This window comes from Garra rufa, chromosome 8, assembly GCF_049309525.1.
Source record: "Garra rufa chromosome 8, GarRuf1.0, whole genome shotgun sequence".
Taxonomy (NCBI): Eukaryota; Metazoa; Chordata; class Actinopteri; order Cypriniformes; family Cyprinidae; genus Garra; species Garra rufa.
This window is the reverse complement of record NC_133368.1, coordinates 2,461,368-2,485,458: the sequence shown is the minus strand read 5'-3', so window position 1 is coordinate 2,485,458 and position 24,091 is coordinate 2,461,368. Positions and strand designations below refer to the sequence as shown.

The 24,091-nt window shown below is 46.8% G+C and overlaps 43 non-coding genes across 43 annotated transcripts; all 43 read left to right on the top strand.

Annotated features, from left to right (window-relative positions):
- Positions 1-87: 87 nt before the first annotated feature.
- On the top strand, positions 88-159 carry trnah-aug (transfer RNA histidin (anticodon AUG)). The gene has a single exon. It is a non-coding gene; the product is annotated as a tRNA-His (tRNA).
- Positions 160-335: 176 nt separating this feature from the next.
- trnap-agg (transfer RNA proline (anticodon AGG)) lies at positions 336-407 on the top strand. The gene has a single exon. It is a non-coding gene; the product is annotated as a tRNA-Pro (tRNA).
- Positions 408-1,408: 1,001 nt separating this feature from the next.
- Positions 1,409-1,480, top strand: trnap-agg (transfer RNA proline (anticodon AGG)). Its single transcript has one exon. It is a non-coding gene; the product is annotated as a tRNA-Pro (tRNA).
- A 136-nt stretch (positions 1,481-1,616) lies between these two features.
- Positions 1,617-1,688, top strand: trnah-aug (transfer RNA histidin (anticodon AUG)). Its single transcript has one exon. It is a non-coding gene; the product is annotated as a tRNA-His (tRNA).
- Positions 1,689-1,864: 176 nt separating this feature from the next.
- On the top strand, positions 1,865-1,936 carry trnap-agg (transfer RNA proline (anticodon AGG)). Its single transcript has one exon. It is a non-coding gene; the product is annotated as a tRNA-Pro (tRNA).
- A 1,001-nt stretch (positions 1,937-2,937) lies between these two features.
- On the top strand, positions 2,938-3,009 carry trnap-cgg (transfer RNA proline (anticodon CGG)). The gene has a single exon. It is a non-coding gene; the product is annotated as a tRNA-Pro (tRNA).
- A 136-nt stretch (positions 3,010-3,145) lies between these two features.
- trnah-aug (transfer RNA histidin (anticodon AUG)) lies at positions 3,146-3,217 on the top strand. The gene has a single exon. It is a non-coding gene; the product is annotated as a tRNA-His (tRNA).
- A 175-nt stretch (positions 3,218-3,392) lies between these two features.
- trnap-agg (transfer RNA proline (anticodon AGG)) lies at positions 3,393-3,464 on the top strand. Its single transcript has one exon. It is a non-coding gene; the product is annotated as a tRNA-Pro (tRNA).
- Positions 3,465-3,542: 78 nt separating this feature from the next.
- trnap-agg (transfer RNA proline (anticodon AGG)) lies at positions 3,543-3,614 on the top strand. Its single transcript has one exon. It is a non-coding gene; the product is annotated as a tRNA-Pro (tRNA).
- A 176-nt stretch (positions 3,615-3,790) lies between these two features.
- On the top strand, positions 3,791-3,862 carry trnap-agg (transfer RNA proline (anticodon AGG)). Its single transcript has one exon. It is a non-coding gene; the product is annotated as a tRNA-Pro (tRNA).
- Positions 3,863-4,892: 1,030 nt separating this feature from the next.
- trnap-agg (transfer RNA proline (anticodon AGG)) lies at positions 4,893-4,964 on the top strand. The gene has a single exon. It is a non-coding gene; the product is annotated as a tRNA-Pro (tRNA).
- Positions 4,965-5,100: 136 nt separating this feature from the next.
- On the top strand, positions 5,101-5,172 carry trnap-agg (transfer RNA proline (anticodon AGG)). Its single transcript has one exon. It is a non-coding gene; the product is annotated as a tRNA-Pro (tRNA).
- A 175-nt stretch (positions 5,173-5,347) lies between these two features.
- On the top strand, positions 5,348-5,419 carry trnap-agg (transfer RNA proline (anticodon AGG)). The gene has a single exon. It is a non-coding gene; the product is annotated as a tRNA-Pro (tRNA).
- Positions 5,420-5,865: 446 nt separating this feature from the next.
- On the top strand, positions 5,866-5,937 carry trnap-cgg (transfer RNA proline (anticodon CGG)). Its single transcript has one exon. It is a non-coding gene; the product is annotated as a tRNA-Pro (tRNA).
- Positions 5,938-6,073: 136 nt separating this feature from the next.
- On the top strand, positions 6,074-6,145 carry trnap-agg (transfer RNA proline (anticodon AGG)). Its single transcript has one exon. It is a non-coding gene; the product is annotated as a tRNA-Pro (tRNA).
- A 175-nt stretch (positions 6,146-6,320) lies between these two features.
- trnap-agg (transfer RNA proline (anticodon AGG)) lies at positions 6,321-6,392 on the top strand. The gene has a single exon. It is a non-coding gene; the product is annotated as a tRNA-Pro (tRNA).
- Positions 6,393-7,203: 811 nt separating this feature from the next.
- On the top strand, positions 7,204-7,275 carry trnap-cgg (transfer RNA proline (anticodon CGG)). The gene has a single exon. It is a non-coding gene; the product is annotated as a tRNA-Pro (tRNA).
- A 137-nt stretch (positions 7,276-7,412) lies between these two features.
- Positions 7,413-7,484, top strand: trnap-agg (transfer RNA proline (anticodon AGG)). Its single transcript has one exon. It is a non-coding gene; the product is annotated as a tRNA-Pro (tRNA).
- A 175-nt stretch (positions 7,485-7,659) lies between these two features.
- On the top strand, positions 7,660-7,731 carry trnap-agg (transfer RNA proline (anticodon AGG)). The gene has a single exon. It is a non-coding gene; the product is annotated as a tRNA-Pro (tRNA).
- A 446-nt stretch (positions 7,732-8,177) lies between these two features.
- trnap-cgg (transfer RNA proline (anticodon CGG)) lies at positions 8,178-8,249 on the top strand. Its single transcript has one exon. It is a non-coding gene; the product is annotated as a tRNA-Pro (tRNA).
- A 136-nt stretch (positions 8,250-8,385) lies between these two features.
- On the top strand, positions 8,386-8,457 carry trnai-aau (transfer RNA isoleucine (anticodon AAU)). The gene has a single exon. It is a non-coding gene; the product is annotated as a tRNA-Ile (tRNA).
- A 175-nt stretch (positions 8,458-8,632) lies between these two features.
- trnap-agg (transfer RNA proline (anticodon AGG)) lies at positions 8,633-8,704 on the top strand. Its single transcript has one exon. It is a non-coding gene; the product is annotated as a tRNA-Pro (tRNA).
- Positions 8,705-9,705: 1,001 nt separating this feature from the next.
- On the top strand, positions 9,706-9,777 carry trnap-cgg (transfer RNA proline (anticodon CGG)). Its single transcript has one exon. It is a non-coding gene; the product is annotated as a tRNA-Pro (tRNA).
- A 2,595-nt stretch (positions 9,778-12,372) lies between these two features.
- Positions 12,373-12,444, top strand: trnap-cgg (transfer RNA proline (anticodon CGG)). The gene has a single exon. It is a non-coding gene; the product is annotated as a tRNA-Pro (tRNA).
- A 136-nt stretch (positions 12,445-12,580) lies between these two features.
- Positions 12,581-12,652, top strand: trnap-agg (transfer RNA proline (anticodon AGG)). The gene has a single exon. It is a non-coding gene; the product is annotated as a tRNA-Pro (tRNA).
- Positions 12,653-12,827: 175 nt separating this feature from the next.
- On the top strand, positions 12,828-12,899 carry trnap-agg (transfer RNA proline (anticodon AGG)). Its single transcript has one exon. It is a non-coding gene; the product is annotated as a tRNA-Pro (tRNA).
- Positions 12,900-12,977: 78 nt separating this feature from the next.
- On the top strand, positions 12,978-13,049 carry trnap-agg (transfer RNA proline (anticodon AGG)). Its single transcript has one exon. It is a non-coding gene; the product is annotated as a tRNA-Pro (tRNA).
- Positions 13,050-13,201: 152 nt separating this feature from the next.
- Positions 13,202-13,273, top strand: trnap-agg (transfer RNA proline (anticodon AGG)). Its single transcript has one exon. It is a non-coding gene; the product is annotated as a tRNA-Pro (tRNA).
- A 1,030-nt stretch (positions 13,274-14,303) lies between these two features.
- On the top strand, positions 14,304-14,375 carry trnap-agg (transfer RNA proline (anticodon AGG)). The gene has a single exon. It is a non-coding gene; the product is annotated as a tRNA-Pro (tRNA).
- Positions 14,376-14,511: 136 nt separating this feature from the next.
- trnap-agg (transfer RNA proline (anticodon AGG)) lies at positions 14,512-14,583 on the top strand. The gene has a single exon. It is a non-coding gene; the product is annotated as a tRNA-Pro (tRNA).
- Positions 14,584-14,758: 175 nt separating this feature from the next.
- Positions 14,759-14,830, top strand: trnap-agg (transfer RNA proline (anticodon AGG)). Its single transcript has one exon. It is a non-coding gene; the product is annotated as a tRNA-Pro (tRNA).
- An 811-nt stretch (positions 14,831-15,641) lies between these two features.
- trnap-cgg (transfer RNA proline (anticodon CGG)) lies at positions 15,642-15,713 on the top strand. The gene has a single exon. It is a non-coding gene; the product is annotated as a tRNA-Pro (tRNA).
- Positions 15,714-15,851: 138 nt separating this feature from the next.
- Positions 15,852-15,923, top strand: trnap-agg (transfer RNA proline (anticodon AGG)). The gene has a single exon. It is a non-coding gene; the product is annotated as a tRNA-Pro (tRNA).
- A 175-nt stretch (positions 15,924-16,098) lies between these two features.
- trnap-agg (transfer RNA proline (anticodon AGG)) lies at positions 16,099-16,170 on the top strand. The gene has a single exon. It is a non-coding gene; the product is annotated as a tRNA-Pro (tRNA).
- A 1,001-nt stretch (positions 16,171-17,171) lies between these two features.
- On the top strand, positions 17,172-17,243 carry trnap-cgg (transfer RNA proline (anticodon CGG)). Its single transcript has one exon. It is a non-coding gene; the product is annotated as a tRNA-Pro (tRNA).
- Positions 17,244-17,379: 136 nt separating this feature from the next.
- On the top strand, positions 17,380-17,451 carry trnap-agg (transfer RNA proline (anticodon AGG)). Its single transcript has one exon. It is a non-coding gene; the product is annotated as a tRNA-Pro (tRNA).
- Positions 17,452-17,626: 175 nt separating this feature from the next.
- Positions 17,627-17,698, top strand: trnap-agg (transfer RNA proline (anticodon AGG)). The gene has a single exon. It is a non-coding gene; the product is annotated as a tRNA-Pro (tRNA).
- Positions 17,699-18,509: 811 nt separating this feature from the next.
- Positions 18,510-18,581, top strand: trnap-cgg (transfer RNA proline (anticodon CGG)). Its single transcript has one exon. It is a non-coding gene; the product is annotated as a tRNA-Pro (tRNA).
- A 138-nt stretch (positions 18,582-18,719) lies between these two features.
- trnal-uag (transfer RNA leucine (anticodon UAG)) lies at positions 18,720-18,789 on the top strand. Its single transcript has one exon. It is a non-coding gene; the product is annotated as a tRNA-Leu (tRNA).
- Positions 18,790-18,964: 175 nt separating this feature from the next.
- On the top strand, positions 18,965-19,036 carry trnap-agg (transfer RNA proline (anticodon AGG)). The gene has a single exon. It is a non-coding gene; the product is annotated as a tRNA-Pro (tRNA).
- Positions 19,037-20,037: 1,001 nt separating this feature from the next.
- trnap-cgg (transfer RNA proline (anticodon CGG)) lies at positions 20,038-20,109 on the top strand. Its single transcript has one exon. It is a non-coding gene; the product is annotated as a tRNA-Pro (tRNA).
- A 136-nt stretch (positions 20,110-20,245) lies between these two features.
- On the top strand, positions 20,246-20,317 carry trnap-agg (transfer RNA proline (anticodon AGG)). The gene has a single exon. It is a non-coding gene; the product is annotated as a tRNA-Pro (tRNA).
- Positions 20,318-21,202: 885 nt separating this feature from the next.
- trnap-agg (transfer RNA proline (anticodon AGG)) lies at positions 21,203-21,274 on the top strand. The gene has a single exon. It is a non-coding gene; the product is annotated as a tRNA-Pro (tRNA).
- The last annotated feature ends 2,817 nt before the right edge of the window (positions 21,275-24,091 follow it).

Below are 24,091 nucleotides of genomic sequence, written 5' to 3'. Positions count from 1 at the left end.
TGGTCTTTTTTTTACCAGGGGTGCAGTAAAGCACTGAGCACCGGGAGAGTTGCTTTTCCAGGAGTACAGTGAACTGTGCATTTAGTTGGCTCGTTGGTCTAGGGGTATGATGCTCGCTTATGGTGCGAGAGGTCCCGGGTTCAAATCCTGCACGAGCCCGCCTTGGTCTTTGAGGCCTGTTTTCTGGCTGGGGTTGAATCGAGCCTCACGTCCTGACAAGTTTTGGTCAACATTCGATTGGAAGGGCTGTCCAATCTGCTGGAGACCCAGCAGAAAGGATGTAGGGGGGGGTTTGCAGCCGTATGTGTCTTCTTCAAGACTGGACACCATCGAGAGGCTTGTTGGTCTAGGGGTATGATTCTCGCTTAGGGTGCGAGAGGTCCCGGGTTCAAATCCCGGACGAGCCTGCATTAAGCCTAGATTTTTAAAGTTGCATCCATTGATCCGGCTTTCTTTTGACATCTAAGTCGGACCCTTTTTCTCAGTTCCTCATCTGCAATTTGAACTTGGTTGGCTGCTTAGCTTGATGGGTTTGAGAGTTTGCACTGAACGACGGTTCCATCTGAGCTATTTCAGTGACCATACCTCCTTTGTGTGGCTTGTTGGTCTAGGGTTGTGATTCTTGCTTCAGGTGCAACAGTTCCTTGGTTCAAATCCTGGACGAGCCTGTCTGCAGCTTTGAAAACACTTTTTTGGAGGAGTAGCTGTCTATCCTGCTTGCTTTGGCTCGGTTGCAAGGCATCATTAAGTAGGACTGAAATCTTCCTACTTGTGGTTTTTCAGTGTCAATGTCATTTACAGCGCTGGTCACTTGCCAGACGTGGCATTGTCAATATAGCTCATTTGGGAGAGTGTAAAATCTGATTTATACTTCTGGTTCGAACCGTAGCTACGGCTTCTTCTTCGGCCTCTGCCGTGGTACTTCGGTTTACACAAGCATCATGCCCGTGGACACTGCAGACTAGCGGTTCGCATGTGTACTGCACGTCGACGTGGACAATGATGCAGAAGTATAAATGAAAACCGGCGCACAGCGGGTACGAGAGGTCCCGGATTTCTGGAGTTGTATAAGTCGATCCGACCATTGCAATAGTTGGGCGGCGCTGCAGTGCAACCGTCTGGGTTGGAATCGAGCCTCAAGTCCCTTACCCTGATAAGCTTTGGTCAACACTCGACTGGAAGGGAAGCCCAAGCTGGTGGAGCTGTGGCAGATAGGAGGTTTTTTTTGGTTTGTTTTTGCACCCCTAGGAGTCTCGTTGGTCAAGGGCTATGATTCTCACTTAGGTTGCGAGAGGTCCCGGCTTCAAATCTCGAACGAGCCTGTCTGCAACTTCAAAAGTGCTCTTTTAAGGTGTATCTGTGCATCCTGCTTTCTTTACCGGGAGCACAGTGAAGAGTTTGTTTGAATGGCTCGTTGGTCTAGGGGTATGATTCTCGCTTAGGGTGCGAGAGGTCCCGGGTTCAAATCCCGGACGAGCCCGACTCAGTCGTTAAAGCCTGTTTTAATGTTGATCCGGTAAGTGCCAAAATGGTCTTTTTTTTACCAGGGGTGCAGTAAAGCACTGAGCACCGGGAGAGTTGCTTTTCCAGGAGTACAGTGAACTGTGCATTTAGTTGGCTCGTTGGTCTAGGGGTATGATGCTCGCTTATGGTGCGAGAGGTCCCGGGTTCAAATCCTGCACGAGCCCGCCTTGGTCTTTGAGGCCTGTTTTCTGGCTGGGGTTGAATCGAGCCTCACGTCCTGACAAGTTTTGGTCAACATTCGATTGGAAGGGCTGTCCAATCTGCTGGAGACCCAGCAGAAAGGATGTAGGGGGGGGTTTGCAGCCGTATGTGTCTTCTTCAAGACTGGACACCATCGAGAGGCTCGTTGGTCTAGGGGTATGATTCTCGCTTAGGGTGCGAGAGGTCCCGGGTTCAAATCCCGGACGAGCCCGCATTAAGCCTAGATTTTTAAAGTTGCATCCATTGATCCGGCTTTCTTTTGACATCTAAGTCGGACCCTTTTTCTCAGTTCCTCATCTGCAATTTGAACTTGGTTGGCTGCTTAGCTTGATGGGTTTGAGAGTTTGCACTGAACGACGGTTCCATCTGAGCTATTTCAGTGACCATACCTCCTTTGTGTGGCTTGTTGGTCTAGGGTTGTGATTCTTGCTTCAGGTGCAACAGTTCCTTGGTTCAAATCCTGGACGAGCCTGTCTGCAGCTTTGAAAACACTTTTTTGGAGGAGTAGCTGTCTATCCTGCTTGCTTTGGCTCGGTTGCAAGGCATCATTAAGTAGGACTGAAATCTTCCTACTTGTGGTTTTTCAGTGTCAATGTCATTTACAGCGCTGGTCACTTGCCAGACGTGGCATTGTCAATATAGCTCATTTGGGAGAGTGTAAAGTCTGATTTATACTTCTGGTTCGAACCGTAGCTACGGCTTCTTCTTCGGCCTCTGCCGTGGTACTTCGGTTTACACAAGCATCATGCCCGTGGACACTGCAGACTAGCGGTTCGCATGTGTACTGCACGTCGACGTGGACAATGATGCAGAAGTATAAATGAAAACCGGCGCACAGCGGGTACGAGAGGTCCCGGATTTCTGGAGTTGTATAAGTCGATCCGACCATTGCCATAGTTGGGCGGCGCTGCAGTGCAACCGTCTGGGTTGGAATCGAGCCTCAAGTCCCTTACCCTGATAAGCTTTGGTCAACACTCGACTGGAAGGGAAGCCCAAGCTGGTGGAGCTGTGGCAGATAGGAGTTTTTTTTTGGTTTGTTTTTGCACCCCTAGGAGTCTCGTTGGTCAAGGGCTATGATTCTCACTTAGGTTGCGAGAGGTCCCGGCTTCAAATCTCGAACGAGCCTGTCTGCAACTTCAAAAGTGCTCTTTTAAGGTGTATCTGTGCATCCTGCTTTCTTTACCGGGAGCACAGTGAAGAGTTTGTTTGAATGGCTCGTTGGTCTAGGGGTATGATTCTCGCTTCGGGTGCGAGAGGTCCTGGGTTCAAATCCCGGACGAGCCCGACTCAGTCGTTAAAGCCTGTTTTAATGTTGATCCGGTAAGTGCCAAAATGGTCTTTTTTTTACCAGGGGTGCAGTAAAGCACTGAGCACCGGGAGAGTTGCTTTTCCAGGAGTACAGTGAACTGTGCATTTAGTTGGCTCGTTGGTCAAGGGGTATGATGCTCGCTTATGGTGCGAGAGGTCCCGGGTTCAAATCCTGCACGAGCCTGCCTTGGTCTTTGAGGCCTGTTTTCTGGCTGGGGTTGAATCGAGCCTCACGTCCTGACAAGTTTTGGTCAACATTCGATTGGAAGGGCTGTCCAATCTGCTGGAGACCCAGCAGAAAGCATGTGGGGGGGTTTTGCAGCCGTATGTGTCTTCTTCAAGAGTGGACACCATCGAGAGGCTCGTTGGTCTAGGGGTATGATTCTCGCTTAGGGTGCGAGAGGTCCCGGGTTCAAATCCCGGACGAGCCCGCATTAAGCCTAGATTTTTAAAGTTTTAAAGTTGCATCCATTGCTTTTCCAGGAGTACAGTGAACTGTGCATTTAGTTGGCTCGTTGGTCTAGGGGTATGATTCTCGCTTAGGGTGCGAGAGGTCCCGGGTTCAAATCCCGGACGAGCCCGCCTTGGTCTTTGAGGCCTGTTTTCTGGCTGGGGTTGAATCGAGCCTCACCTCCTGACAAGTTTTGGTCAACATTCGATTGGAAGGGCTGTCCAATCTGCTGGAGACCCAGCAGAAAGGATGTGGGGGGGGGTTTGCAGCCGTATGTGTCTTCTTCAAGACTGGACACCATCGAGAGGCTCGTTGGTCTAGGGGTATGATTCTCGCTTAGGGTGCGAGAGGTCCCGGGTTCAAATCCCGGACGAGCCCGCATTAAGCCTAGATTTTTAAAGTTGCATCCATTGATCCGGCTTTCTTTTGACATCTAAGTCGGACCCTTTTTCTCAGTTCCTCATCTGCAATTTGAACTTGGTTGGCTGCTTAGCTTGATGGGTTTGAGAGTTTGCACTGAACGACGGTTCCATCTGAGCTATTTCAGTGACCATACCTCCTTTGTGTGGCTTGTTGGTCTAGGGTTGTGATTCTTGCTTCAGGTGCAACAGTTCCTTGGTTCAAATCCTGGACGAGCCTGTCTGCAGCTTTGAAAACACTTTTTTGGAGGAGTAGCTGTCTATCCTGCTTGCTTTGGCTCGGTTGCAATGCATCATTAAGTAGGACTGAAATCTTCCTACTTGTGGTTTTTCAGTGTCAATGTCATTTACAGCGCTGGTCACTTGCCAGACGTGGCATTGTCAATATAGCTCATTTGGGAGAGTGTAAAGTCTGATTTATACTTCTGGTTCGAACCGTAGCTACGGCTTCTTCTTCGGCCTCTGCCGTGGTACTTCGGTTTACACAAGCATCATGCCCGTGGACACTGCAGACTAGCGGTTCGCATGTGTACTGCACGTCGACGTGGACAATGATGCAGAAGTATAAATGAAAACCGGCGCACAGCGGGTACGAGAGGTCCCGGATTTCTGAAGTTGTATAAGTCGATCCGACCATTGCCATAGTTGGGCGGCGCTGCAGTGCAACCGTCTGGGTTGGAATCGAGCCTCAAGTCCCTTACCCTGATAAGCTTTGGTCAACACTCGACTGGAAGGGAAGCCCAAGCTGGTGGAGCTTTGGCAGATAGGAGGGTTTTTTTGGTTTGTTTTTGCAGCCATATGTGTCGTCTTCACGACGTCACACCCCTAGGAGTCTCGTTGGTCAAGGGCTATGATTCTCACTTAGGTTGCGAGAGGTCCCGGCTTCAAATCTCGAACGAGCCCGTCTGCAACTTCAAAAGTGCTCTTTTAAGGTGTATCTGTGCATCCTGCTTTCTTTACCGGGAGCACAGTGAAGAGTTTGTTTTAATGGCTCGTTGGTCTAGGGGTATGATTCTCGCTTAGGGTGCGAGAGGTCCCGGGTTCAAATCCCGGACGAGCCCGACTCAGTCGTTAAAGCCTGTTTTAATGTTGATCCGGTAAGTGCCAAAATGGTCTTTTTTTTACCAGGGGCGCAGTAAAGCACTGAGCACCGGGAGAGTTGCTTTTCCAGGAGTACAGTGAACTGTGCATTTAGTTGGCTCGTTGGTCTAGGGGTATGATTCTCGCTTAGGGTGCGAGAGGTCCCGGGTTCAAATCCCGGACGAGCCCGCCTTGGTCTTTGAGGCCTGTTTTCTGGCTGGGGTTGAATCGAGCCTCACGTCCTGACAAGTTTTGGTCAACATTCGATTGGAAGGGCTGTCCAATCTGCTGGAGACCCAGCAGAAAGGATGTGGGGGGGTTTTGCAGCCGTATGTGTCTTCTTCAAGACTGGACACCATCGAGAGGCTCGTTGGTCTAGGGGTATGATTCTCGCTTAGGGTGCGAGAGGTCCCGGGTTCAAATCCCGGACGAGCCCGCATTAAGCCTAGATTTTTAAAGTTGCATCCATTGATCCGGCTTTCTTTTGACTTCTAAGTCGGACCCTTTTTCTCAGTTCCTCATCTGCAATTTGAACTTGGTTGGCTGCTTAGCTTGATGGGTTTGAGAGTTTGCACTGAACGACGGTTCCATCTGAGCTATTTCAGTGACCATACCTCCTTTGTGTGGCTTGTTGGTCTAGGGTTGTGATTCTTGCTTCAGGTGCAACAGTTCCTTGGTTCAAATCCTGGACGAGCCTGTCTGCAGCTTTGAAAACACTTTTTTGGAGGAGTAGCTGTCTATCCTGCTTGCTTTGGCTCGGTTGCAAGGCATCATTAAGTAGGACTGAAATCTTCCTACTTGTGGTTTTTCAGTGTCAATGTCATTTACAGCGCTGGTCACTTGCCAGACGTGGCATTGTCAATATAGCTCATTTGTTTGAATGGCTCGTTGGTCTAGGGGTATGATTCTCGCTTCGGGTGCGAGAGGTCCCGGGTTCAAATCCCGGACGAGCCCGACTCAGTCGTTAAAGCCTGTTTTAATGTTGATCCGGTAAGTGCCAAAATGGTCTTTTTTTTACCAGGGGTGCAGTAAAGCACTGAGCACCGGGAGAGTTGCTTTTCCAGGAGTACAGTGAACTGTGCATTTAGTTGGCTCGTTGGTCTAGGGGTATGATTCTCGCTTAGGGTGCGAGAGGTCCCGGGTTCAAATCCCGGACGAGCCCGCCTTGGTCTTTGAGGCCTGTTTTCTGGCTGGGGTTGAATCGAGCCTCACGTCCTGACAAGTTTTGGTCAACATTCGATTGGAAGGGCTGTCCAATCTGCTGGAGACCCAGCAGAAAGCATGTGGGGGGGTTTTGCAGCCGTATGTGTCTTCTTCAAGACTGGACACCATCGAGAGGCTCGTTGGTCTAGGGGTATGATTCTCGCTTAGGGTGCGAGAGGTCCCGGGTTCAAATCCCGGACGAGCCCGCATTAAGCCTAGATTTTTAAAGTTGCATCCATTGATAAGGCTTTCTTTTGCTTTGAAAACACTTTTTTGGAGGAGTAGCTGTCTATCCTGCTTGCTTTGGCTCGGTTGCAAGGCATCATTAAGTCGGACTGAAATCTTCCTACTTGTGGTTTTTCAGTGTCAATGTCATTTACAGCGCTGGTCACTTGCCAGACGTGGCATTGTCAATATAGCTCATTTGGGAGAGTGTAAAATCTGATTTATACTTCTGGTTCGAACCGTAGCTACGGCTTCTTCTTCGGCCTCTGCCGTGGTACTTCGGTTTACACAAGCATCATGCCCGTGGACACTGCAGACTAGCGGTTCGCATGTGTACTGCACGTCGACGTGGACAATGATGCAGAAGTATAAATGAAAACCGGCGCACAGCGGGTACGAGAGGTCCCGGATTTCTGGAGTTGTATAAGTCGATCCGACCATTGCAATAGTTGGGCGGCGCTGCAGTGCAACCGTCTGGGTTGGAATCGAGCCTCAAGTCCCTTACCCTGATAAGCTTTGGTCAACACTCGACTGGAAGGGTAGCCCAAGCTGATGGAGCTGTGGCAGATAGGAGGTTTTTTTGGTTTGTTTTTGCAGCCATATGTGTCGTCTTCACGACGTCACACCCCTAGGAGTCTCGTTGGTCAAGGGCTATGATTCTCACTTAGGTTGCGAGAGGTCCCGGCTTCAAATCTCGAACGAGCCCGTCTGCAACTTCAAAAGTGCTCTTTTAAGGTGTATCTGTGCATCCTGCTTTCTTTACCGGGAGCACAGTGAAGAGTTTGTTTGAATGGCTCGTTGGTCTAGGGGTATGATTCTCGCTTCGGGTGCGAGAGGTCCCGGGTTCAAATCCCGGACGAGCCCGACTCAGTCGTTAAAGCCTGTTTTAATGTTGATCCGGTAAGTGCCAAAATGGTCTTTTTTTTTACCAGGGGTGCAGTAAAGCACTGAGCACCGGGAGAGTTGCTTTTCCAGGAGTACAGTGAACTGTGCATTTAGTTGGCTCGTTGGTCTAGGGGTATGATTCTCGCTTAGGGTGCGAGAGGTCCCGGGTTCAAATCCCGGACGAGCCCGCCTTGGTCTTTGAGGCCTGTTTTCTGGCTGGGGTTGAATCGAGCCTCACGTCCTGACAAGTTTTGGTCAACATTCGATTGGAAGGGCTGTCCAATCTGCTGGAGACCCAGCAGAAAGCATGTGGGGGGGTTTTGCAGCCGTATGTGTCTTCTTCAAGACTGGACACCATCGAGAGGCTCGTTGGTCTAGGGGTATGATTCTCGCTTAGGGTGCGAGAGGTCCCGGGTTCAAATCCCGGACGAGCCCGCATTAAGCCTAGATTTTTAAAGTTGCATCCATTGATCCGGCTTTCTTTTGACATCTAAGTCGGACCCTTTTTCTCAGTTCCTCATCTGCAATTTGAACTTGGTTGGCTGCTTAGCTTGATGGGTTTGAGAGTTTGCACTGAACGACGGTTCCATCTGAGCTATTTCAGTGACCATACCTCCTTTGTGTGGCTTGTTGGTCTAGGGTTGTGATTCTTGCTTCAGGTGCAACAGTTCCTTGGTTCAAATCCTGGACGAGCCTGTCTGCAGCTTTGAAAACACTTTTTTGGAGGAGTAGCTGTCTATCCTGCTTGCTTTGGCTCGGTTGCAAGGCATCATTAAGTAGGACTGAAATCTTCCTACTTGTGGTTTTTCAGTGTCAATGTCATTTACAGCGCTGGTCACTTGCCAGACGTGGCATTGTCAATATAGCTCATTTGTTTGAATGGCTCGTTGGTCTAGGGGTATGATTCTCGCTTCGGGTGCGAGAGGTCCCGGGTTCAAATCCCGGACGAGCCCGACTCAGTCGTTAAAGCCTGTTTTAATGTTGATCCGGTAAGTGCCAAAATGGTCTTTTTTTTACCAGGGGTGCAGTAAAGCACTGAGCACCGGGAGAGTTGCTTTTCCAGGAGTACAGTGAACTGTGCATTTAGTTGGCTCGTTGGTCTAGGGGTATGATTCTCGCTTAATGTGCGAGAGGTTCCGGGTTCAAATCCCGGACGACCCCGCCTTGGTCTTTGAGGCCTGTTTTCTGGCTGGGGTTGAATCGAGCCTCACGTCCTGACAAGTTTTGGTCAACATTCGATTGGAAGGGCTGTCCAATCTGCTGGAGACCCAGCAGAAAGCATGTGGGGGGGTTTTGCAGCCGTATGTGTCTTCTTCAAGAGTGGACACCATCGAGAGGCTCGTTGGTCTAGGGGTATGATTCTCGCTTAGGGTGCGAGAGGTCCCGGGTTCAAATCCCGGACGAGCCCGCATTAAGCCTAGATTTTTAAAGTTGCATCCATTGATCCGGCTTTCTTTTGACATCTAAGTCGGACCCTTTTTCTCAGTTCCTCATCTGCAATTTGAACTTGGTTGGCTGCTTAGCTTGATGGGTTTGAGAGTTTGCACTGAACGACGGTTCCATCTGAGCTATTTCAGTGACCATACCTCCTTTGTGTGGCTTGTTGGTCTAGGGTTGTGATTCTTGCTTCAGGTGCAACAGTTCCTTGGTTCAAATCCTGGACGAGCCTGTCTGCAGCTTTGAAAACACTTTTTTGGAGGAGTAGCTGTCTATCCTGCTTGCTTTGGCTCAGTTGCAATGCATCATTAAGTAGGACTGAAATCTTCCTACTTGTGGTTTTTCAGTGTCAATGTCATTTACAGCGCTGGTCACTTGCCAGACGTGGCATTGTCAATATAGCTCATTTGGGAGAGTGTAAAGTCTGATTTATACTTCTGGTTCGAACCGTAGCTACGGCTTCTTCTTCGGCCTCTGCCGTGGTACTTCGGTTTACACAAGCATCATGCCCGTGGACACTGCAGACTAGCGGTTCGCATGTGTACTGCACGTCGACGTGGACAATGATGCAGAAGTATAAATGAAAACCGGCGCACAGCGGGTACGAGAGGTCCCGGATTTCTGGAGTTGTATAAGTCGATCCGACCATTGCCATAGTTGGGCGGCGCTGCAGTGCAACCGTCTGGGTTGGAATCGAGCCTCAAGTCCCTTACCCTGATAAGCTTTGGTCAACACTCGACTGGAAGGGAAGCCCAAGCTGGTGGAGCTGTGGCAGATAGGAGGTTTTTTTTGGTTTGTTTTTGCACCCCTAGGAGTCTCGTTGGTCAAGGGCTATGATTCTCACTTAGGTTGCGAGAGGTCCCGGCTTCAAATCTCGAACGAGCCCGTCTGCAACTTCAAAAGTGCTCTTTTAAGGTGTATCTGTGCATCCTGCTTTCTTTACCGGGAGCACAGTGAAGAGTTTGTTTGAATGGCTCGTTGGTCTAGGGGTATGATACTCGCTTCGGGTGCGAGAGGTCCCGGGTTCAAATCCCGGACGAGCCCGACTCAGTCGTTAAAGCCTGTTTTAATGTTGATCCGGTAAGTGCCAAAATGGTCTTTTTTTTACCAGGGGTGCAGTAAAGCACTGAGCACCGGGAGAGTTGCTTTTCCAGGAGTACAGTGAACTGTGCATTTAGTTGGCTCGTTGGTCTAGGGGTATGATTCTCGCTTAGAGTGCGAGAGGTCCCGGGTTCAAATCCCGGACTAGCCCGCATTAAGCCTAGATTTTTAAAGTTGCATCCATTGATCCGGCTTTCTTTTGACATCTAAGTCGGACCCTTTTTCTCAGTTCCTCATCTGCAATTTGAACTTGGTTGGCTGCTTAGCTTGATGGGTTTGAGAGTTTGCACTGAACGACGGTTCCATCTGAGCTATTTCAGTGACCATACCTCCTTTGTGTGGCTTGTTGGTCTAGGGTTGTGATTCTTGCTTCAGGTGCAACAGTTCCTTGGTTCAAATCCTGGACGAACCTGTCTGCAGCTTTGAAAACACTTTTTTGGAGGAGTAGCTGTCTATCCTGCTTGCTTTGGCTCGTTTGCAAGGCATCATTAAGTAGGACTGAAATCTTCCTACTTGTGGTTTTCAGTGTCAGTGTCATTTATCTTTATCTGCTTTACTTTATTCACTAGTAGCAGAACCTTTGGGATTAGCAATAAAAGCAGATACAGAGATAAAGGGTATTAGAATAGAGGGAAGTAATATACAGGAGCCAATCTACCAATACGCAGATGACACAACATTGTTGGTTGAAGACATTCAAAGTGTTGTTAAGGCAATGGGGATTGTGGAGAAATATTGTAAAGGGTCTGGAGCTAAGGTCAATATTGAAAAGAGCTTGTGTATGAGAATTGGGAATGTGGAAACATTACCTCAGCACATGCATTTTAAAGAAGAAGGAGAACATATAAAACTTTTAGGAATTTGGATGGGTATGGATTTTAATAAAGCTGATGTTTTTAATTGGGAGGGAGCATTAAAAGGAATGGAACAAAGATTGAGATTTTGGAAATTAAGAAATTTAACATTAAAGGGAAAGGTATTAGTGATAAATGCTTTAATGCTTTCTAAGATTTGGTATGTGCTGAGTGTAACTCCATTGCCTTATGAGTTTTTTAAAAGAATAAAAGAAAGTGTTTTAAATTTTTTATGGAGAAAGGGAAGAGCAAAAATTGCATATGATACGCTTATTGGTGGAACTGATGTAGGAGGACTAGGGCTATTAGATCCAATGTTAAGAATGAAAACATTAAGAGTTAAATTGGTGAAAAGGTTTATGGATGTTAAGAGAAAGGCAATGTGGAAAAATGTAATGGAATATTTTTTAAAGAAATTTAGTAATTTTAGCATGGGATGGAACGCACTGTGGATGAAGACAAAAAAATATATGTTAATGGGTCTACCAAATTTTTATAAAGAAGTTTTAGAAACCTGGTCATCTTTCTTAGATAAAGTATTAATTTTACCAAAAGGAAGAATGCAACTGTTAGAACAACCTCTGTTTTTAAACTCGAATGTTACAAATGAAGGGAATGTAATTTACTATAAGAAATGGTGGGATGGAGGAGTAAGACAAGTCAAAGACATTTTATATGAAGTAATAAATGGTTATCTTCCAGTACAAGCAATTATGGATGCAATTTTTGAAATAGAAAGGAATGTGACAAAAGGAACACTGATAAAACAGTTCGATGAATTAAAGAAAGCAATACCAAAAGGATGGGTGGAAAGGATTGAAAAAAATGAAAAGGATGAGAATGAAGGCATGCCTGAGCTATATTTAAAAAAGACAAATGGTGAAAATAAGTGTTTTTTTGAATGTAAAGTAAAAGATTTTTATTTGGTTTTTAGGGAAAGGGCTTTTGCTAAACCTGTGGCAAACAGCTATTGGAAAGAAAGATATGATGTAGATGAAATAGATATTTGGAAAAATGTGGGAATGAAATATATGGATCCAATTTTAGAAGATTTTAATTTCTTATTAAGACATAATGGTATTTTAACAGAAATGAGGTTGTGTAAAATTGGGATAGAAAAAGATGCAAGGTGTAAGGTATGCATGAAAAGTGATGAAGGTCTATTACATCTATTTTTTTATTGTGAAGAATTGGATGATTTTATGGGAAGAATGAAAAAAATTGTAAAATCCATGCTGAAAGAAAAATATAATGAGAATATGACACAAAATGCTTGGGAAAAAATGGTTTTATTTGGGTACAATGGTAAAGGTTGTAATGTGAATGTCTTTACTTTATTGACAACAATTGCAAAGAATGTAATATGGCTAAGAAGAAATGTATCAAAATATGAAAAAAGGAAAGTTGATGTATGGGTTTTGTTTAAAAACAAAATGGAAAACTCTGTGAATTTAATATGGAAATATTTTCTAATGAGTGACAGAGAGGATGATTTTATTGAAACGTTTGTAAAAGGAAACACATTGGTAGAGTATTCAGAAAATAGTTTGCAATGGAAATGGCAGAAATATGAATGAATTAATGTACATATCTGAATATGTAAAAAATGTGAAATGTATTTTGTACTTTTTGTGATGTAATATGTTTTTTTAAATAAAAAAAAAAAAAAAAAAAAAAAAAAAATGGCTCGTTGGTCTAGGGGTATGATTCTCGCTTCGGGTGCGAGAGGTCCCGGGTTCAAATCCCGGACGAGCCCGACTCAGTCGTTAAAGCCTGTTTTAATGTTGATCCGGTAAGTGCCAAAATGGTCTTTTTTTTACCAGGGGTGCAGTAAAGCACTGAGCACCGGGAGAGTTGCTTTTCCAGGAGTACAGTGAACTGTGCATTTAGTTGGCTCGTTGGTCTAGGGGTATGATTCTCGCTTAGGGTGCGAGAGGTCCCGGGTTCAAATCCCGGACGAGCCTGCCTTGGTCTTTGAGGCCTGTTTTCTGGCTGGGGTTGAATCGAGCCTCACGTCCTGACAAGTTTTGGTCAACATTCGATTGGAAGGGCTGTCCAATCTGCTGGAGACCCAGCAGAAAGCATGTGGGGGGGTTTTGCAGCCGTATGTGTCTTCTTCAAGAGTGGACACCATCGAGAGGCTTGTTGGTCTAGGGGTATGATTCTCGCTTAGGGTGCGAGAGGTCCCGGGTTCAAATCCCGGATGAGCCCGCATTAAGCCTAGATTTTTAAAGTTTTAAAGTTGCATCCATTGCTTTTCCAGGAGTACAGTGAACTGTGCATTTAGTTGGCTCGTTGGTCTAGGGGTATGATTCTCGCTTAGGGTGCGAGAGGTCCCGGGTTCAAATCCCGGACGAGCCCGCCTTGGTCTTTGAGGCCGGTTTTCTGGCTGGGGTTGAATCGAGCCTCACCTCCTGACAAGTTTTGGTCAACATTCGATTGGAAGGGCTGTCCAATCTGCTGGAGACCCAGCAGAAAGGATGTGTCTTCTTCAAGACTGGACACCATCGAGAGGCTTGTTGGTCTAGGGGTATGATTCTCGCTTAGGGTGCGAGAGGTCCCGGGTTCAAATCCCGGACGAGCCCGCATTAAGCCTAGATTTTTAAAGTTGCATCCATTGATCCGGCTTTCTTTTGACATCTAAGTCGGACCCTTTTTCTCAGTTCCTCATCTGCAATTTGAACTTGGTTGGCTGCTTAGCTTGATGGGTTTGAGAGTTTGCACTGAACGACGGTTCCATCTGAGCTATTTCAGTGACCATACCTCCTTTGTGTGGCTTGTTGGTCTAGGGTTGTGATTCTTGCTTCAGGTGCAACAGTTCCTTGGTTCAAATCCTGGACGAGCCTGTCTGCAGCTTTGAAAACACTTTTTTGGAGGAGTAGCTGTCTATCCTGCTTGCTTTGGCTCGGTTGCAAGGCATCATTAAGTAGGACTGAAATCTTCCTACTTGTGGTTTTTCAGTGTCAATGTCATTTACAGCGCTGGTCACTTGCCAGACGTGGCATTGTCAATATAGCTCATTTGGGAGAGTGTAAAGTCTGATTTATACTTCTGGTTCGAACCGTAGCTACGGCTTCTTCTTCGGCCTCTGCCGTGGTACTTCGGTTTACACAAGCATCATGCCCGTGGACACTGCAGACTAGCGGTTCGCATGTGTACTGCACGTCGACGTGGACAATGATGCAGAAGTATAAATGAAAACCGGCGCACAGCGGGTACGAGAGGTCCCGGATTTCTGAAGTTGTATAAGTCGATCCGACCATTGCCATAGTTGGGCGGCGCTGCAGTGCAACCGTCTGGGTTGGAATCGAGCCTCAAGTCCCTTACCCTGATAAGCTTTGGTCAACACTCGACTGGAAGGGAAGCCCAAGCTGGTGGAGCTTTGGCAGATAGGAGGGTTTTTTTGGTTTGTTTTTGCAGCCATATGTGTCGTCTTCACGACGTCACACCCCTAGGAGTCTCGGTGGTCAAGGGCTATGATTCTCACTTAGGTTGCGAGAGGTCCCGGCTTCAAATCTCGAACGAGCCCGTCTGCAACTTCAAAAGTGCTCTTTTAAGGTGTATCTGTGCATCCTGCTTTCTTTACCGGGAGCACAGTGAAGAGTTTGTTTTAATGGCTCGTTGGTCTAGGGGTATGATTCTCGCTTAGGGTGCGAGAGGTCCCGGGTTCAAATCCCGGACGAGCCCGACTCAGTCGTTAAAGCCTGTTTTAATGTTGATCCGGTAAGTGCCAAAATGGTCTTTTTTTTACCAGGGGCGCAGTAAAGCACTGAGCACCGGGAGAGTTGCTTTTCCAGGAGTACAGTGAACTGTGCATTTAGTTGGCTCGTTGGTCTAGGGGTATGATTCTCGCTTAGGGTGCGAGAGGTCCCGGGTTCAAATCCCGGACGAGCCCGCCTTGGTCTTTGAGGCCTGTTTTCTGGCTGGGGTTGAATCGAGCCTCACGTCCTGACAAGTTTTGGTCAACATTCGATTGGAAGGGCTGTCCAATCTGCTGGAGACCCAGCAGAAAGCATGTGGGGGGGTTTTGCAGCCGTATGTGTCTTCTTCAAGACTGGACACCATCGAGAGGCTCGTTGGTCTAGGGGTATGATTCTCGCTTAGGGTGCGAGAGGTCCCGGGTTCAAATCCCGGACGAGCCCGCATTAAGCCTAGATTTTTAAAGTTGCATCCATTGATAAGGCTTTCTTTTGCTTTGAAAACACTTTTTTGGAGGAGTAGCTGTCTATCCTGCTTGCTTTGGCTCGGTTGCAAGGCATCATTAAGTCGGACTGAAATCTTCCTACTTGTGGTTTTTCAGTGTCAATGTCATTTACAGCGCTGGTCACTTGCCAGACGTGGCATTGTCAATATAGCTCATTTGGGAGAGTGTAAAATCTGATTTATACTTCTGGTTCGAACCGTAGCTACGGCTTCTTCTTCGGCCTCTGCCGTGGTACTTCGGTTTACACAAGCATCATGCCCGTGGACACTGCAGACTAGCGGTTCGCATGTGTACTGCACGTCGACGTGGACAATGATGCAGAAGTATAAATGAAAACCGGCGCACAGCGGGTACGAGAGGTCCCGGATTTCTGGAGTTGTATAAGTCGATCCGACCATTGCAATAGTTGGGCGGCGCTGCAGTGCAACCGTCTGGGTTGGAATCGAGCCTCAAGTCCCTTACCCTGATAAGCTTTGGTCAACACTCGACTGGAAGGGTAGCCCAAGCTGATGGAGCTGTGGCAGATAGGAGGTTTTTTTGGTTTGTTTTTGCAGCCATATGTGTCGTCTTCACGACGTCACACCCCTAGGAGTCTCGTTGGTCAAGGGCTATGATTCTCACTTAGGTTGCGAGAGGTCCCGGCTTCAAATCTCGAACGAGCCCGTCTGCAACTTCAAAAGTGCTCTTTTAAGGTGTATCTGTGCATCCTGCTTTCTTTACCGGGAGCACAGTGAAGAGTTTGTTTGAATGGCTCGTTGGTCTAGGGGTATGATTCTCGCTTCGGGTGCGAGAGGTCCCGGGTTCAAATCCCGGACGAGCCCGACTCAGTCGTTAAAGCCTGTTTTAATGTTGATCCGGTAAGTGCCAAAATGGTCTTTTTTTTTTACCAGGGGTGCAGTAAAGCACTGAGCACCGGGAGAGTTGCTTTTCCAGGAGTACAGTGAACTGTGCATTTAGTTGGCTCGTTGGTCTAGGGGTATGATTCTCGCTTAGGGTGCGAGAGGTCCCGGGTTCAAATCCCGGACGAGCCCGCCTTGGTCTTTGAGGCCTGTTTTCTGGCTGGGGTTGAATCGAGCCTCACGTCCTGACAAGTTTTGGTCAACATTCGATTGGAAGGGCTGTCCAATCTGCTGGAGACCCAGCAGAAAGCATGTGGGGGGGTTTTGCAGCCGTATGTGTCTTCTTCAAGACTGGACACCATCGAGAGGCTCGTTGGTCTAGGGGTATGATTCTCGCTTAGGGTGCGAGAGGTCCCGGGTTCAAATCCCGGACGAGCCCGCATTAAGCCTAGATTTTTAAAGTTGCATCCATTGATCCGGCTTTCTTTTGACATCTAAGTCGGACCCTTTTTCTCAGTTCCTCATCTGCAATTTGAACTTGGTTGGCTGCTTAGCTTGATGGGTTTGAGAGTTTGCACTGAACGACGGTTCCATCTGAGCTATTTCAGTGACCATACCTCCTTTGTGTGGCTTGTTGGTCTAGGGTTGTGATTCTTGCTTCAGGTGCAACAGTTCCTTGGTTCAAATCCTGGACGAGCCTGTCTGCAGCTTTGAAAACACTTTTTTGGAGGAGTAGCTGTCTATCCTGCTTGCTTTGGCTCAGTTGCAATGCATCATTAAGTAGGACTGAAATCTTCCTACTTGTGGTTTTTCAGTGTCAATGTCATTTACAGCGCTGGTCACTTGCCAGACGTGGCATTGTCAATATAGCTCATTTGGGAGAGTGTAAAGTCTGATTTATACTTCTGGTTCGAACCGTAGCTACGGCTTCTTCTTCGGCCTCTGCCGTGGTACTTCGGTTTACACAAGCATCATGCCCGTGGACACTGCAGACTAGCGGTTCGCATGTGTACTGCACGTCGACGTGGACAATGATGCAGAAGTATAAATGAAAACCGGCGCACAGCGGGTACGAGAGGTCCCGGATTTCTGGAGTTGTATAAGTCGATCCGACCATTGCCATAGTTGGGCGGCGCTGCAGTGCAACCGTCTGGGTTGGAATCGAGCCTCAAGTCCCTTATCCTGATAAGCTTTGGTCAACACTCGACTGGAAGGGAAGCCCAAGCTGGTGGAGCTGTGGCAGATAGGAGGTTTTTTTTGGTTTGTTTTTGCACCCCTAGGAGTCTCGTTGGTCAAGGGCTATGATTCTCACTTAGGTTGCGAGAGGTCCCGGCTTCAAATCTCGAACGAGCCCGTCTGCAACTTCAAAAGTGCTCTTTTAAGGTGTATCTGTGCATCCTGCTTTCTTTACCGGTAGCACAGTGAAGAGTTTGTTTGAATGGCTCGTTGGTCTAGGGGTATGATTCTCGCTTCGGGTGCGAGAGGTCCCGGGTTCAAATCCCGGACGAGCCCGACTCAGTCGTTAAAGCCTGTTTTAATGTTGATCCGGTAAGTGCCAAAATGGTCTTTTTTTTACCAGGGGTGCAGTAAAGCACTGAGCACCGGGAGAGTTGCTTTTCCAGGAGTACAGTGAACTGTGCATTTAGTTGGCTCGTTGGTCTAGGGGTATGATTCTCGCTTAGGGTGCGAGAGGTCCCGGGTTCAAATCCCGGACGAGCCCGCCTTGGTCTTTGAGGCCTGTTTTCTGGCTGGGGTTGAATCGAGCCTCACGTCCTGACAAGTTTTGGTCAACATTCGATTGGAAGGGCTGTCCAATCTGCTGGAGACCCAGCAGAAAGCATGTGGGGGGGTTTTGCAGCCGTATGTGTCTTCTTCAAGACTGGACACCATCGAGAGGCTCGTTGGTCTAGGGGTATGATTCTCGCTTAGGGTGCGAGAGGTCCCGGGTTCAAATCCCGGACGAGCCCGCATTAAGCCTAGATTTTTAAAGTTGCATCCATTGATAAGGCTTTCTTTTGCTTTGAAAACACTTTTTTGGAGGAGTAGCTGTCTATCCTGCTTGCTTTGGCTCGGTTGCAAGGCATCATTAAGTCGGACTGAAATCTTCCTACTTGTGGTTTTTCAGTGTCAATGTCATTTACAGCGCTGGTCACTTGCCAGACGTGGCATTGTCAATATAGCTCATTTGGGAGAGTGTAAAATCTGATTTATACTTCTGGTTCGAACCGTAGCTACGGCTTCTTCTTCGGCCTCTGCCGTGGTACTTCGGTTTACACAAGCATCATGCCCGTGGACACTGCAGACTAGCGGTTCGCATGTGTACTGCACGTCGACGTGGACAATGATGCAGAAGTATAAATGAAAACCGGCGCACAGCGGGTACGAGAGGTCCCGGATTTCTGGAGTTGTATAAGTCGATCCGACCATTGCAATAGTTGGGCGGCGCTGCAGTGCAACCGTCTGGGTTGGAATCGAGCCTCAAGTCCCTTACCCTGATAAGCTTTGGTCAACACTCGACTGGAAGGGTAGCCCAAGCTGATGGAGCTGTGGCAGATAGGAGGTTTTTTTGGTTTGTTTTTGCAGCCATATGTGTCGTCTTCACGACGTCACACCCCTAGGAGTCTCGTTGGTCAAGGGCTATGATTCTCACTTAGGTTGCGAGAGGTCCCGGCTTCAAATCTCGAACGAGCCCGTCTGCAACTTCAAAAGTGCTCTTTTAAGGTGTATCTGTGCATCCTGCTTTCTTTACCGGGAGCACAGTGAAGAGTTTGTTTGAATGGCTCGTTGGTCTAGGGGTATGATTCTCGCTTCGGGTGCGAGAGGTCCCGGGTTCAAATCCCGGACGAGCCCAACTCAGTCGTTAAAGCCTGTTTTAATGTTGATCCGGTAAGTGCCAAAATGGTCTTTTTTTTTTACCAGGGGTGCAGTAAAGCACTGAGCACCGGGAGAGTTGCTTTTCCAGGAGTACAGTGAACTGTGCATTTAGTTGGCTCGTTGGTCTAGGGGTATGATTCTCGCTTAGTGCGAGAGGTCCCGGGTTCAAATCCCGGACGAGCCCGCCTTGGTCTTTGAGGCCTGTTTTCTGGCTGGGGTTGAATCGAGCCTCACGTCCTGACAAGTTTTGGTCAACATTCGATTGGAAGGGCTGTCCAATCTGCTGGAGACCCAGCAGAAAGCATGTGGGGGGGTTTTGCAGCCGTATGTGTCTTCTTCAAGACTGGACACCATCGAGAGGCTCGTTGGTCTAGGGGTATGATTCTCGCTTAGGGTGCGAGAGGTCCCGGGTTCAAATCCCGGACGAGCCCGCATTAAGCCTAGATTTTTAAAGTTGCATCCATTGATCCGGCTTTCTTTTGACATCTAAGTCGGACCCTTTTTCTCAGTTCCTCATCTGCAATTTGAACTTGGTTGGCTGCTTAGCTTGATGGGTTTGAGAGTTTGCACTGAACGACGGTTCCATCTGAGCTATTTCAGTGACCATACCTCCTTTGTGTGGCTTGTTGGTCTAGGGTTGTGATTCTTGCTTCAGGTGCAACAGTTCCTTGGTTCAAATCCTGGACGAGCCTGTCTGCAGCTTTGAAAACACTTTTTTGGAGGAGTAGCTGTCTATCCTGCTTGCTTTGGCTCAGTTGCAATGCATCATTAAGTAGGACTGAAATCTTCCTACTTGTGGTTTTTCAGTGTCAATGTCATTTACAGCGCTGGTCACTTGCCAGACGTGGCATTGTCAATATAGCTCATTTGGGAGAGTGTAAAGTCTGATTTATACTTCTGGTTCGAACCGTAGCTACGGCTTCTTCTTCGGCCTCTGCCGTGGTACTTCGGTTTACACAAGCATCATGCCCGTGGACACTGCAGACTAGCGGTTCGCATGTGTACTGCACGTCGACGTGGACAATGATGCAGAAGTATAAATGAAAACCGGCGCACAGCGGGTACGAGAGGTCCCGGATTTCTGGAGTTGTATAAGTCGATCCGACCATTGCCATAGTTGGGCGGCGCTGCAGTGCAACCGTCTGGGTTGGAATCGAGCCTCAAGTCCCTTACCCTGATAAGCTTTGGTCAACACTCGACTGGAAGGGAAGCCCAAGCTGGTGGAGCTGTGGCAGATAGGAGGTTTTTTTTGGTTTGTTTTTGCACCCCTAGGAGTCTCGTTGGTCAAGGGCTATGATTCTCACTTAGGTTGCGAGAGGTCCCGGCTTCAAATCTCGAACGAGCCCGTCTGCAACTTCAAAAGTGCTCTTTTAAGGTGTATCTGTGCATCCTGCTTTCTTTACCGGTAGCACAGTGAAGAGTTTGTTTGAATGGCTCGTTGGTCTAGGGGTATGATTCTCGCTTCGGGTGCGAGAGGTCCCGGGTTCAAATCCCGGACGAGCCCGACTCAGTCGTTAAAGCCTGTTTTAATGTTGATCCGGTAAGTGCCAAAATGGTCTTTTTTTTACCAGGGGTGCAGTAAAGCACTGAGCACCGGGAGAGTTGCTTTTCCAGGAGTACAGTGAACTGTGCATTTAGTTGGCTCGTTGGTCTAGGGGTATGATTCTCGCTTAGGGTGCGAGAGGTCCCGGGTTCAAATCCCGGACGAGCCCGCATTAAGCCTAGATTTTTAAAGTTGCATCCATTGATCCGGCTTTCTTTTGACATCTAAGTCGGACCCTTTTTCTCAGTTCCTCATCTGCAATTTGAACTTGGTTGGCTGCTTAGCTTGATGGGTTTGAGAGTTTGCACTGAACGACGGTTCCATCTGAGCTATTTCAGTGACCATACCTCCTTTGTGTGGCTTGTTGGTCTAGGGTTGTGATTCTTGCTTCAGGTGCAACAGTTCCTTGGTTCAAATCCTGGACGAGCCTGTCTGCAGCTTTGAAAACACTTTTTTGGAGGAGTAGCTGTCTATCCTGCTTGCTTTGGCTCGGTTGCAAGGCATCATTAAGTAGGACTGAAATCTTCCTACTTGTGGTTTTTCAGTGTCAATGTCATTTACAGCGCTGGTCACTTGCCAGACGTGGCATTGTCAATATAGCTCATTTGGGAGAGTGTAAAGTCTGATTTATACTTCTGGTTCGAACCGTAGCTACGGCTTCTTCTTCGGCCTCTGCCGTGGTACTTCGGTTTACACAAGCATCATGCCCGTGGACACTGCAGACTAGCGGTTCGCATGTGTACTGCACATCGACGTGGACAATGATGCAGAAGTATAAATGAAAACCGGCGCACAGCGGGTACGAGAGGTCCCGGATTTCTGAAGTTGTATAAGTCGATCCGACCATTGCCATAGTTGGGCGGCGCTGCAGTGCAACCGTCTGGGTTGGAATCGAGCCTCAAGTCCCTTACCCTGATAAGCTCAGTCGTTAAAGCCTGTTTTAATGTTGATCCGGTAAGTGCCAAAATGGTCTTTTTTTTACCAGGGGCGCAGTAAAGCACTGAGCACCGGGGGAGTTGCTTTTCCAGGAGTACAGTGAACTGTGCATTTAGTTGGCTTGTTGGTCTAGGGGTATGATTCTCGCTTAGGGTGCGAGAGGTCCCGGGTTCAAATCCCGGACGAGCCCGCCTTGGTCTTTGAGGCCTGTTTTCTGGCTGGGGTTGAATCGAGCCTCACCTCCTGACAAGTTTTGGTCAACATTCGATTGGAAGGGCTGTCCAATCTGCTGGAGACCCAGCAGAAAGGATGTTGGGGGGGGGGGTTTTGCAGCCGTATGTGTCTTCTTCAAGACCGGACGCCATCGAGAGGCTCGTTGGTCTAGGGGTATGATTGGTACCTAAATTTAGGTCTTACTAAATTTAGGACTCCTAAATTTTTGCTCTAAGAGTATTTCACAAAGCATTTTAGCACTAAAACTAGCTAACTAGCTCCTAAATCTGTGCAACGTAAAGACTGATTTATACGCGTCAGCAAGTTCGCTTGGGTTTGTGAAATCACCCATTTCGCGTGGCGGTGTGCACGGCTTCTCGAGTGAACTGTTTGCGTATCACCTCATTGCTCACGAAAATTTTTAAAACTGTTTTGGCTGAACAGGTACGCCTGTACAAACATCTATAATCCATCAATGCGTGACCATAGAAATAGTTCGATGGTAAAAAACTCATTGTGACCAGTATTGGAAAGGACAAAAACTTTTGCCAAAAAGTTTGTGAAACATTTTAACACTGTTGTGTTGGTTTTACTGTTGAAGACTGCTGTAATAAAAAACATTTCTCATAATTGCTTGTTGGTGTTTCACATTACTTATTTGCATAGGCAAAATTCACGGGAGGGATGGGTGGGACACTTGCAAAGCTCGATATTGTCCTACCACTCTTTTGAACATCTCGCGGCACGGACGTACCTAATGCTGATGAAACATTCCTTTCTGTTAAACAAGGTGCTGACGCTGGAATCTGTATTTTTTTCTGAAATCATGCTTAATGTTCATTGTGATGTTAATTAGCGACGGAACTTTCTCAATGCGGCTCGTGCTCAGTGTTCACACGCGAGCGCTTCAATCCCTCGCTTGACTCATTACGGTTAAAAATCAAAACAAAATACACACAAATGTGTCTCTGATATAGGATCACTAATGAACATATTTAATTTTATTAAGGGATGAAAAAAGTTGCGTGATGGTGGATTAGAACTGAAAGCCTCTGACTCATTTAATGAACATTTTACCACTGGACTATTGGATTTTACTAATAGCTATTGCATATCTATGCATTTATTCACTGCCTCATTTATCTCAAGGCTAATAACATATTATTAAAATACATGTAAGAATAAAATTATCATGTTAAAAACGAGTTTAATGTCAATACATTATGTACACATAATCAGAGCCTGTAACTACAAAACATTTCATCTTACCACTAATAGTTCTCCTAAATGGCAGTAAAAGTTTTTAGCTAAGAGTTTTCTCTTAAAACCTATCCACAAAGCTGCTGAGACAAACTTTTACTAAGGAATAGAGAGAAGTCTTAAGCTAAAAGTAAGGGCAGGGTTGACCTTGTTACTATGGATGATGTCGACATGCTTATTAACTATGCACACAATGATTGGCTGATAGGGGAGGGGCCTCTGTCAGACATTTATTCATAGAAATATTGTAACGTGCACTATCATATTATGATATATATATATATATATATATTATTATTATTATTATTATTATTATTATTATTTATTTATTTATTTTTATTATGAAATAAAATAAAAATGTTGCCATATTAAAATAAAGATTTTAAAATGCAGGCTAAGTGTCACTAATTAAACGTGTATCTTCATTCATTCGAGGATTGTCAAAACCTTGATCTGTGGCGTTATTCGGTTGTTTCTATTTGTTGCTGTTCTGAAACAGTCATAATACCTTCGCGATTAAGACCACGTCTTCTGAAAAGCTCATTATCATCCAATGCTTCAAATGCTTCTGTTCCGAGGCAGACAGCCGGCAACAGCCATTTTAGGATAGTTTTAGGACTTGATCTTAGTGACTTAGGAGTCCTCTCCACTACTCCTAACATTTCACAGATTTAGGAGCTAGTTTTAGTGCTAAAACGCTTTGTGAAATACTCTTAGAGCAAAAAAGTAGGAGTCCTAAATTTAGGATTGTTTTAAGCATTATTTTTAAGATTTTCTCCTAAATCGCTAAGTTACGAGAAGGCTACTTTTATCCTTAAGATCTTTTAGGAACAGGGGCCAGAATTTGGTGATGTGCGCGCGCAGGCTTGCGGTGCAGAAGAACAAAAATCAGCCTAAATCAGGCTTAAATCACAAGATCATATCCTAACCTTCCTAATATTGCTGTTTCTGGCGATCTGCCTCAGAACTTAAACTTTTTAGAAACACTCACTCTGCATATGCACGCATATTCCCACACAACTTTTTTTTAGTCTTGGAGGTTATCCCAGCTCCAAATTTTCATTTGATTATATCCTACGTTGGGCAAGAAGTAACAGCTGTTCTTGCATCCAGTTTGGTTTTGTTTTATGTTTGCGTATCTCGCTATCAGCCATGATTATTCTATCATGAATAGAAAAACTGCTTTTTATGTCGGCACTGATAGCCTAGCGGTTAGTGCGTCAATATATAGCGTAACTCCGCTCAAAGCGCCCTGAGTTTGATTCTCGTTTCGAAATGTTTTGCTGCTCCCGCCCCCTTCTCTTCACCCAATTATTTTGTGTCAGTTCTTGGCTATTCTGTGTCATTAAAAGCATAAAAAGCTCTTTAAAAAAGTCTGTTTATGTAACGGAGGCCAGCTAGCAAGTGCTGTGCAGGTAAACCTCACTCCCGATCTCAAGAGACGCACTAGCGACAGACACTAGAGGTTGCAGCCTTTAGCCTCCTTGTTAGTGCGTCCGCCTCCTGTGCTGGAGACCTGGGTTCGACACCTGCT